The sequence below is a fragment of the Podarcis cretensis genome (assembly GCF_951804945.1).
Source record: "Podarcis cretensis genome assembly, chromosome: 3".
Lineage (NCBI taxonomy): Eukaryota > Metazoa > Chordata > Lepidosauria > Squamata > Lacertidae > Podarcis > Podarcis cretensis.
The window spans coordinates 119,770,413-119,781,899 of NC_137172.1; positions in this window are offsets into that span (position 1 = coordinate 119,770,413).

Here is an 11,487-nt window from a genome sequence, read left to right on the forward strand (position 1 = left end):
TTTTGATTAAGCAATTATGCAAATTATTCCAGATTAAAAAAGAAAAAGAAAATATTACTCCTGGTTTTGCATACTGTTTGGGACTGCAATTGCAAGGGAGCCACTATGCACCTAACAGACCCTGATGCCAGTGCTGAATCAACGGAGGAGGCAGAGAACAACCCCTTAATGAAATCCACAGGCCCCACCCCTTAACTTCCCCCAATTACAGCCTTCTAAAAGCTGTAGGGGGTTCCACAAAAGGCAAAGGGGGCCTTTAACCACCCCACCCCCATTAATTCAAGCACTGCACAATACACAGTTGGTGGGCCGCCTTTGTTTTGGTGGGTCACAGGTTCTGCTGGCCTCTCATAGCCTTTTATTCATTTTGATGACTGACTGATCACCTTTCTCCTATGAAGGGCTCATGACAGTAGAGAAAAGCAGTGCACTTTTCTTCATGTGTGCTTAAAAATCAAGGTCAGGTTAAATTCTTTCAGCTCTTTGGAGATCAAATTTGTAAGTGAAGTTCAACTTCACTGAAAGCAGCAGGAATATTGCTGTTTATTTCAGTGGGTACCAAAGCAAATGGGCATAATCTACCATTGAAATGAATTTTATTACTTATTTCTCTTTATTTTGTATTTACATCACACCTTTCCCCCAAGAGCTCAAGGTGGCATACATAGTTCTCCCTGGGTACGCAGGATACATTTCCTGGTGAACAGTACCTTGAATATTTTATTGCATGGTTCTGATTTTATAGCCTTATTTTCAAAAGTGGGTGTAGGATTCCATGCCATTCTGGTTTAATGATTTAATCTTGCATAAGATCTAGAAAGGGACTAAGCAGGCAAACATCATTTTTCTTGTTCTTGACTTTTTTATCATGATGGTAATATATTTCTCTCCTGTGAATCTTGAAATCCTCTTACAACTCAAATAATTACTAGCTCAATAATATGCTTGACCTAAACACTTCTTTATCACTGCAGTGTTCTGTCAGCAACAAGAAAGTAAACTCCCTTTCTTCCAATTTCCTTCCTACTTAAAATTAATTTGCTTATTACACTTTGTAGGAAATGCCTTAAAATTATTATATCACCACACTGCAATATCGGACAATCTTAGGGCTGATTCACACCTTTTAGCATGCTACACATAAACAAATTTACTTGCATGGGATGCATTCTGAAATGAGAATCTCTGTTCATGGAGAATGACCTATAATATGGCAAAAGTTCAGATACATAGATGGATAGATAGATAGATGGATAGATACAGGCTGGATGGATAGATATCACTCACCCAAAGCTACAAAAATGGAAGGATTCAAATGGTAATATGATGTAGCTGGAATTCACCAGCTTGATTCAGGCCCCTCTGCAGCATCCTTCCACATTTCCTCCTCTCCTCCTTCCTCTGACTCCCTTTCTGACTTCCCTTTAAGTAAAGTTTGCTCAGTAAATCATAGTTTAACTTATATCTGAGTTAAACCATGGCCTGAAACTATGGCTTGAAGTAAGCTTTTGATCCTTGTTTTGAAGGCAGACTGGTACAGGTGTAATGGCAAAAGACGATATGCTTAGAGAAATAAGGAAACGAGGGTGGGGTGATATGGGAAGGAATCTGAGTGCATGAGCACCAGGCATCTCAACACCCTAAAAATCGCTCCACGGTTCATTTTCAGTCCATGACGAAACTGGCATTTCAACACTTTGAATTTTCCAAGCGCAAGGTCAATCTTCTCTATTTTATCTAATATGGTGTTGTAATTTATTAACAGAAGGTACAACAACTCCGTTCCTTTCTTTGCAAATGCCAAATCAAATGTATGCACCCCCATTTTCACAACAACTGCTTCAGTGCCTCAGATCTACCCTTCTCTACCCATCTCGCTGCCCCACAGCTTCCTTTATGACAAGATCTGATAGTGCCCTTAAAGACCAATTTGGAAAGTTGCCTTCACCTTGAGAGTTATAAGACAGCACCACACAGGTGAAAGGAAACATGACAGAGGCCATTGCTCATCATTTCATTGAGATGGGAAAAGGGGGGCTCTGGGTATTCAGGAGAATGAGAACCTTTTTCTTTCCTCCTTCACCAGTGATGTTTATTGATTTGTCTAGTTCATAGGGAGCATCCCTTAATGTTCTGCTTTCATGTTTCTGCTTTGGTGCATGGGTGCAGAAAAGAATATTGCAAATTGATCTGCCTTCTTGGCCTTTGTTGGGAATGAACTCCTATTACGTTAGTTTCTCTGGCTTGTCATCTCACGGTTGCTTTGCCACTATATAATCAGCATGGCTAAACACCAAGAGCTGAACTGATTAATTTCCAGCATTCTCCACTGAACCCATTGATGGGCTTGCTGTTTGATGATCTATGCAATAGACGGCCACTTTTGATTGCTTGACCTCTGACCTTAAACCTCCAGCTGTCTACTCAAGCACCTGTTTAAGTTAACAGCGCACACACTGTGTTTTTCTTAGGGAAACTATCACAATAGATTGCCGTTCCATTAGTACAAAAGGTGCAAACTTTTCAGCAGTTCTGTTTGCAACCCACACAGATTCCAGACATTTCTGAATGCTCAGTACCTCAGGATACAGGAGTTATTTTAATTTACAAAGTGGTATTTTAGATCCTTACAGATGAGCAAACAATTACATAAAAGAAAAAATGCAGTATATTTATATACATAGCTTATTACCCATTTTTAAGACTTTGCAAAGGTGTCAGTCTTGGTTTATCAAAACGGCTGTATAACTACTTTTCAATTATTGCAAATATTTAAAAGCACAAAGCATTGGTTTGCCACTCAACAGGAAGCTGCAGGTAATCTCAGCTCACTGCTGAGTATACAATGATGTGGATTTTATAGGTGTACATTTTTAAAGATGTAATATATGGATTGAACCCATGAGCAGCATAATGAATCAAGACTGCAAAAAGTATTCCAATATAATGAATCTGGAAGCAATTATTTTGATTGGAAAGATATATTGCAAATGCTATAAACCTCTTTTGAGAACATTGTAAGAAGACTGAAATGAAATACAGTGGGTCAGTCTCTTGATTTCATACATATATACATATGTACACCAAAACCATTTTTAAAACCTTCAGCTCATTGGATTTCAATTGTGCTGTGCTGATCAGCAGTGCTATTTTTCTAGAAAAAGAGGTGCCAGAACTCACCATGAACACCTCTCTCATTCTCCTAGAATGGCAATGGTGCCCACTTGAGAGGTGCTGGAACTCATCTGAGAGGTGTTCTGGGGAGTTCTAGCTGGAAAAAAGCCCTGCTGATCAGTATTGAATCCTACAGCACCATAGTCTGCAGAAATGTGTTCCTAGTCCCAAGAGGGTATGGGAGGGTGTGGCATAATGTCTTAGGATGGGACCTTTAGGGCCAGCAGGCAGAGGAGTGCTGCATCTGCAGACTCTGATTTGGGATGGAGCTTGGTAATGGCTTATATAAGCTCGGTACCGTCCCACCCTCCAGATCAGTCTCAGCATTCCTCCATCTGCTCTTGGGTCAAAGTTTATGAACAGCTGGTCACATAAACGCCAACAAAAATATGTGTGGCCTGTTAATAGGCTTTGGAGATTATTGCTAGTCCTGTAATGCACCTTTGGGGTGACTGGTAATTAGCACACCAGGGGAAGGAGATGTCTATAAATAGGAGAATCAGAAGTCACAAGGGCAAAGCTGACCAAGAAAGGAGCAGCTATACATAGGCTCATAAGTGACCTCTCAGAAGCTTGTGCTGCTCAAGAGTTTTGAGTCCCAGGAAGTAGAGAAAGGAGCCCTCTATGATGCTAGCCTGACTCACACACTTAGACTTTGGGGGACTCAGGGAGTAGCGAGTCAGAAAAGACTCCCACAATGCCAACTGGGGAGGAGGTAGTCAGTCCAGGAACGGATCAGGCAGTAGGGAAGCAGTGATAGCTGCTGCCCACTGGGAGTTGTGGGGCAGAAAGGAGGGAGACCAACAGCCAGGGAAGCTAGAGCTTATGGCAGGTGCAGCCAACTAGTTCTAGTCTTGTCCCCATCCTCCTTCCTGTTGAAAAACAACACTGAGACTCAGGAGAAAGAAAATATACTGTGTAGTGATGGCACCATAAAGAAGGCTGATCGCCAAAGAATTGATGCTTTTGAATTCTGGTGCTGGAGGAGACTCTTGAGAGTCCCATGGACTGCAAGAAGATCAAACCTCTCCATTCTGAAGGAAATCAGCCCTGAGTGCTCACTGGAAGGACAGATTGTGAAGCTGAGGCTCCAATACTTTGGCCACCTCATGAGAAGAGAAGACTCCCTGGAAAAGACCCTGATGTTGGGAAAGATGGAGGGCACAAGGAGAAGGGGACGACAGAGGACAAGATGGTTGGACAGTGTTCTCGAAGCTACCAGCATGAGTTTGACCAAACTGCGGGAAGCAGTGGAAGACAGGAGTGCCTGGCGTGCTCTGGTCCAGGGGGTCACGAAGAGTCGAACATGACTAAACAACTAAACAACAAAAACTGGTGGCAATAAAGTTGTTTGAGGCCAAATCACTGGCACAGCTTATATATGTTGCCTAATTCAGCCCTTACTGCAGTTTTACACCTCTGAAAGCAGTTCAATCTAAATTTCTGCTGGCTATTCATCAAGCATGCCAAATGCTTTGACCTCCAGAAGGTGGAAGCCAGGACTTGGCTTGCCACTTACAACATTTAGCTGATGCCAACCTGCCCTCCAACTGGCTTAGCCCAGATAACTCTCCAGGATAACTTTCAGTCTGTATGGAAGCAATTGCAGCTGTATAGATTCGGGTTCCCTCAATCCCTCTAGGATACAAAAACATTGAAGCAGCTATCAATGTATTGTAGATAGTAGATATTGAACACCAGCATGATCTAGGCTCAGCTTCCAATGACACTCTAACTTGACAGAGCAGTATAGCCTAACAAACCAGCTATCTTTCTGCACTCACAGTCCAAAAGCCATACAGAGCCCTCCCACTGGCATGCCTAAACAGCCTCTTCAGCAGTCATGTAGGGAAGAGACTTAAAAAAAACCCTTCCATGAATAACAGAGTCTTTGCAGCTCTCGAGAGATTGAGTCATGAACCCATGTCCTCCTGTATTGTTCCTTTCCCCGTTATTTGCGTAACATTTCCTCAAAACCTCCTCCTCACATCTGCCAGGACATTCTGATGCATCTCATGTCCTTTTTGAGTACCACTCTCATTGTGGCCAAGGACTGTGTTACAGCAAGCAAAACCCCCAGGAACTGATCCTAGACCATGGGTAGGCAGCCTAAGGCCCGGGGTCCGGATCCGGCCCAATCGCCTTCTAAATCCAGCTCGCAGATGGTCTGGGAATCAGCATGTTTTTACATGAGTAGAATGTGTCCTTTTATTTAAAATGCATCTCTGGGTTATTTGTGGGGCCTGCCTGGTGTTTTTACATGAGTAGAATGTGTGTGGGTTTTTTTAATTTAAAATACATCTCTGGGTTATTTGTGGGGCATAGGAATTCATTCATTATTTTTTTCAAAATATAGTCCGGCCCCCCACAAGGTATGAGGGACAGTGGACCGGCCCCCTGCTGAAAAAGTTTGCTGACCCCTGTCCTAGACGTTTTGTAATTTTCCTCGTTGGAGTTCATGACAGGATTACATCTTTTAAATTGTTGATGCTAATTTAGTTTTACTTTATGAGATTTTTATTTTCTTTATGTCACTCTATTCTTTCTTACTCTATTATACCCAACAATTAAGATTTGCTTTGGAAAATAATTATTCCCCAGACCATATGGGTGCTTTGCCTTCCCTTGGGCCGCGACCTGACGGTGTGAGCTCTTTCCTCTACAGGAATCTTCTTTATTGAACATGCTGTTTGTTACACACTGTGGTCTTACACTGTTTTATCATGGGAGGTTATAAGCTGGTGGTCCTTCCTTTCAGGAGGAGTTGATCTAGTCTAGCCTTCCTATCTCATCCCACTCTCCGATTTTGTGAAAGGCATAAGGATAGCCTGAATACACTACACAATGTAAATCTCACTTTGTAATTTGCTCTCTCAATCCCTACAAGCAAAGTCATGAAAAAAGACATTTAAATGTTCCTTACGTCAAGATTTTAATGTTGATCCTAGGAGTGTATCCTTAAGTTATGAATAAATTAATATTCTTTTGCAATGATTGCAATACTTTGTGAAGAGATTAGTACCACATTTATTCAGAATCTAAGCATTCATTATTTATCTCTGAAAATATAACAATGGGATGATGTGATGGGACTGCCTTATAATCCTGGCTTTGAAGTTTAAATGATTTTTTTTAGTATCTCTGGTGCAATTCATCTAAAAATCTGGCAGCAATTCTCCAGCTGGTGAAGAAAATGATTCCTACTAGCTGGATGTTTAAATCAAGGCAAGGCAAGGCAATGGGTGCTGGTTGGTAATAATTGCAGAGCTGATTTTAATTGTATTTATACATCTTATTTATTACATCTATAACGAATCTAGTTTTCAGTTGGTGCCATCACAGCCTAAAACACAATTAATTCTCCTAATGCAATCTAAATTGAATCCTTATGAGAGAGAGAGAGAGAGAGAGAGAGAGAGAGAGAGAGAGAGAGAGAGAGAATGGTGACCTAATTTCTTTTGTAGACTTCACATAATGTAGCAGGGAATCAATGGTGTCCCAGATACCTGAAGCAAATATTTTAAAGATTAAAATCACTGATGAAATATGTACTTTTCACAGACTCGGCTTAATACCTTAGTGAGTTTCTGTTTTTTAGTTTGTAAACTATTCAGCAAAGTGAATTCTCTGCAATGAATAATGTTTTTGAGGAAAGTAAATTCAAGACTACAGAGGGGAAATCAAGAAGGAATAATAGGAGGAAAACAGAACTTTACTGACTTGCACCGATCAGGTGATGCAAAGTAATGAACATGCAAACACACAGAGCGTCAGGGCACCATTTCAAAGGATGTGCATTCCCCTTTGTGAAACTGAATTAATACTTCTATGTAAATGGTGACTGGACAGAAGATAATGAAAAGACTCTTTATTAAATTTTACAACAATGTGCTTTGATGCACCAAGCATGCTTAACTTTAATAACAGTGTAAGAACCTCATTGAATTAAATGAGACTAATAAAATATTGAAAATCCAGAAGGCAGCATTGCCTACTATGGGCCACTGCACACGTAATATTTGCCCTCCATTAGTGCAAAGTGGTGCAGGGTACAGTGTGCCCATTTGTGCATGTGGTTACGTCTAACAATTGAGCACATTTTATTTTATTTTTTTGCCCTCTGTACATATGAATTTAGTTGTGGCATCAAAACACACAGAAGGAAAATAACCAGTCCGGTGATTTTCACACATAAGGAAATGTATGAGGATGTAGAGTTGTTACCAGAGGGAGATTTAGGGCAGCGTGACCAGCTCACCCACACTGAGTGCTGAGCAGGGTGTCAGAAATTTTGACATAGGGCACATGCAGAATGAAAGGCGAGAGGCAGAGGGAACCAGATTTTGGCCTCACAGAGTGCTTGTTCTTACTTTGTGTGAAGACAAAACTGGGCTTTCAGATGAACTGCAACCACAGTGTCTGTTCATTTTGAAATTTATTATTATTATTATTATTATTATTATTATTATTATTATTATTATTTAATTACTAAGCCATATGGACCAGTGGTTTGATTCAGGATAAGGCATCTTCCAATTTTTCTATGACTTCCGGAGGCAGCAGAGAGTGACCTTAATTGTACACACACACCCCAAAAAGCATATGTTCTATTGTTTAAAAAAACGTATTGTAGATTGCTGTTGTGTTGTTCATCCCCACTCTGATAAACAAAATTACTGTGTGGGATAAGAGGCTAGGCTTTAGGCAACAGTGACCAATTCCCCAATTTTGTTGCTGAATAATTAAAGGGAAAATGTGATTGCATACCATGATTGTGATGAATTGTAACAAACCCCTTGATGGCCCATTCACTTGATCTCATGCATATGTTGAATGGCTGGGATGTTCATAATCTGCCAGCATAATGTGTTATTCTTCCAACAGTCACGTATTCCTTTGTAGAATAATGCACAGGGAAGCTCCATCCATCTGAATGGTATATACCGTATATGTGAAGAAACCATGAGTAGAAAACTAACATGAGTAGAAAACCGAGTCAGCTAACAAGAGTACTATTTCTAGCATCGCTGTTGATAACTTCCATAAACTTGTGCAGGAGACAACCTCCAGTTTTGTCTCTGTCAATCTAAGATCATCCTTAGCTCCCTACTCTGATAAATATTAAATCACAGTGCCTCAAAGCAGGGAAATGGAACTTGTGACTTCATGCCTTCTCCTTTAATAATCTTAGACCACTGAAAAGTTCAGGCACTGGAGCACAGGTCAATCATACATATTCAAATGGATGATTTCTATGTACACACCTTCAAAGTGCTGCAGTGGAGACCTATGATAGCCCTAAGCCTCTGAAGATCTGGTCTACAAGTTAAGAAAAATCAAATAGTGCAACTCTTGTGGGAATGTATCACCTCAGAAGGTAGGGGAACCACATGCCTAGATGATATTCCATATCAAAGCACAGAAAGCAAGCCTGTCAATCTGAAGAGTAGACTGGAACTCTTCTCTCTGACACCATAGCTTTTTCCAAAGGCTTGGGACTGTTTAATGTAAGTGAGCCTTCAACCATGTATCCAGCCCGCATTTATTCTATTTCACTCCCAGGAATGTTGTGCTCCGTGATTCCATATGCTTTGAAATAAGTATACTTTGAACTTTATATCTCCCCCCCCCCCGCCCCATCCCACTCCTTTTAAAATCTTTTGCCCCATGCCTATATTCTCTACATACTTTGGAACGAATAGATCCATCTGATACAAAATGGCATTCTAGATTGACAACTGATTAGTATACAAGTGTGATTATATGCAAATTGTCAATTTCTATTGACTTAATTGTGATCTGATGTAACATGTATAATTAACACATGCATTTAAAGTAAATGTATATTTAATTAACATGCATATTTATAAAATGAATATATTTAGCGTATAATTTTTATTTGATTTGGGGGGGGAGGTTACATTTAGGCTGTACAAAAATGTGGGGATTGAGCTAACGAAAGTGTGGAAAGACAAGGATAATAAGTTCCCACAGAAACATTTGGTTGTATCCTTCACTGCAGCCTTCCTTTGCTTCTGGTATGTATGTATGTATGTACATACAGTGGTACCTCAGGTTACAAACACTCCGGGTTACAAACTCCGCTAACCTGAAAGTAGTACCTCGGGTTAAGAACTTTGCCCCAGGATGAGAACAGAAATTGTGCTCCTGCGGCACGGAGGCAGCAGGAGGCCCCATTAGCTAAAGTGGTGCTTCAGGTTAAGAACAGTTTCAGGTTAAGAATGGACCTCCAGAACGAATTCGTAACCAGGGGTACCACTGTATGTATGTATGTATGTAGGTATGTATGTATGTATGTATTATACCGCAAGGTGGTTCACAACATAAAAATACAAAATGAGAACGTAAAATACATAACAAAAACAAAGTAAAACTAATAATCCCTGATATTCCAGGGATAGACTTCTTTTAGGACTGTCACGTGTTATAGGTTCACATGCTCCTTCTGTAATGGGATAGACAGCTGGTTTGTATTAGGCTAAAGATTGCTTACTTTGGGATATTTTCTTCATTTTGGGGAGTCATATATTCATGAAAACACCACTAAAAATGATCCCAGCTTCTGCAATCTGCCAGTTAGTTCTTGGGCTCAGTTAATGGTGCTGGTTTTGGTGTATAAAGTCCTATACAGCTTGGGCCCAAGACACCTGAAAGATCATCGCACCCCTTATATACCAGCCTTGCATGTTGAGCACACTACTTTATGGAAGAGTGTCATGGGCAACTTATAGCGGCCAGGAGTAACACCTCAGTGTCTTCCATATGCGCTGCAGCAGCAAGATTTTGGGCATCACATAGCAGTACAGAATCTCAAATAAAGATGTGCTCTTCCATGTCCACATTCCCTGCATGTTCACACTCCTGTCTCAGCGCCATCGATGCTAACTTGGGCAAGTAAATAGAATGGAAGTTGGCAGGATCCCCAAGGACATGCTCTATGGCAGGCACACCCAAACTTGGCCCTCCAGCTGTTTTGGGACTACAACTCCCATCATCCCTAGCTAACAGGACCAGTGGTCAGGGATGATGGGAATTGTAGTCCCAAAACAGCTGGAGAGCCAAGTTTGAGGATGCCTGCTCTATGGGGAGCTGGGGTCAGGCATCAGGCCTGTTGGCATACCAACTCTGTGTTACAAAGATTTCTGCAGACATGACCAAAAGGCTGGCAATACCAACCTTGCTGTGTGGGAATCCTTTGCAGATGACCGCAGTGCCTGGAGACAGACAGTCAGGTCATACGTTCAAATAAATGATGATTCACCTTCGACTTTCTCCTTGTAGTAAAGGGGAAATAGAGAAGGCGCACATGTCTCATACCAGGCTGAAACATCTTCCTGGAATGTAGTGACTGGACATCCATAGCAGTGACCATAGAGGGGATGACCACTGGGAGGAGTGCAGGGAGAAAATAACACCATGGTGCACCCGCAGCAGCACAAACTGCCTTCATCTGCCCCAGATGCAACAAAACATGTCTCTCCTGTATTGGTCTCTACAGCCACAGCAGGCGTTGTAACTCTCCAACGGTTTGACTTTGCCCCCAATGCAGTACTCTTCCATTGCATGGCCAGGCAGAGACCTCCCAACCCCAGGCGACCCCCAGGAGGAATAATGGCTCATGACAACGTGTTATGGGATTAAAATTGGCCACAACTTTATTAAACTTTCAGATGTAGGGAGACTTTGGCTTAGGCATTGGGCGTTTATCCCTCCCAGTCCCCGTCCAGAGATCTGGGGAACATCAGATCCCCCCCATTTCACCACAACACAGGGGAGAGCACTGATAGCCTAATGGCGTTTGGCCAGTGACTCCCCTCCACACAACCCCTTTAACAGAGAACCCTGGGGTTGCCACCGCAGGTGGGGCATGAGCCACTGCTACACGCCCCCCCCCTTTAGGGAAGATAGACTAAAGGATTCCGCCCAAGACAAAAAGCCCAGAATTAAGTTTAAGATACTAACTGATGCGAAAGAAAGAGGGGGCTTTGCCCTGCCGGACTTAAAGTTATACTATGAAGCCGCAGCCTTTTGCTGGCTAAAAGACTGGCTACTTCTCGAAGACACTGACGTATTGGATTTGGAAGGGTTTAACAATGCTTTTGGTTGGCATGCATATCTATGGTACGATAAGGTTAAGATCAATAAGGTCTTCAAGAACCATATTGTCAGGAAAGCAGTTTTTAATGTCTGGACAAAATACAAAGACTTACTGGAAAACAAAACTCCGAGGTGGCTTTCACCTCTGGAAGCTAAGGCCCGAAAAAGACCCAATATGGAGGCCAAATGGCCAAA